The sequence below is a fragment of the Papilio polytes genome, unplaced genomic scaffold, assembly GCF_000836215.1.
Source record: "Papilio polytes unplaced genomic scaffold, Ppol_1.0 DF821733.1, whole genome shotgun sequence".
Classification (NCBI taxonomy): Eukaryota; Metazoa; Arthropoda; class Insecta; order Lepidoptera; family Papilionidae; genus Papilio; species Papilio polytes.
In genome coordinates, this window is record NW_013527471.1 from 507,340 (window position 1) to 508,329 (window position 990).

Here is a 990-nt window from a genome sequence, read left to right on the forward strand (position 1 = left end):
CAGTTCTGATGGACAGACGTTACTGTACGTGACGTATAACGACAGCCTGGTACAACAACATAAATACCCCTGGTACGGACTGGACCAGCAAGAACCACCCGCGTACCCAACTATTATGACGCTGAGATATCCTAAGGTAGGAACACACATTTCACTATTTTATCGACCTTCTCTACGAAGAGTCAGCGGTGTGCACTGTTCCTTATTCATCAGTTCGAACGTCACATCTATACTTCCTCACCAAGGAACTTTAACATAATAAATAAAAGTTAAAAACAATTGCAGGTCAACACCAACAATCCAGTAGTAACGGTATATGTGGTCAGCCTAAAGACGCCCAAGTTCCTGTTCCCTCACGCCATACAGTTTACATCGCAAATTGACAAAAGTATGTTCACAATTTTAACGTTATAAATACTAAGAAAAAAGCATTTAATATAAGCATTCACAAATCAATGTTTTCCAGGTTGGTACGTTCGATGGACGAGTTGGTTGACAGAGAAACAAATCGGTGTTCTGTTGCTGAACCGACCTCAGAACGTTTCCATCATCAGCATCTGCAGTGCCGTCCACTATAACTGTCAGGATGTAAGAATAATCAAGATATATTATAGTATTAACATTTGACGCTAGAGTTAGATTTCTGTTTTTGGAATACGTCCTCTCAATTAATAACATACTCCAATAGTTTAACGAAGTCTAACCTTGTTACAATCATGCAATTTTGCCAAGGACTTTGGATACTATTATAGTTTCAAATAACCTTACATTTAGACCTGACTAGTCTCGAGTTTTTGGCATAGGAAAGGGTTCGCTAAACAGACGATCAAATTCCAGTAATGGAGCCATATGGAAGAACCAAAAGATATCTATTTATCTAGAGACTATTGTTAACTTCTTTTTTTGTCCAATAGATATTTCGTGACGAGTCAGACGGTACAAGATGGTCGGGTCTTGGCGCGGATCCTGTGGAAGAGTGCGGATGGTGCG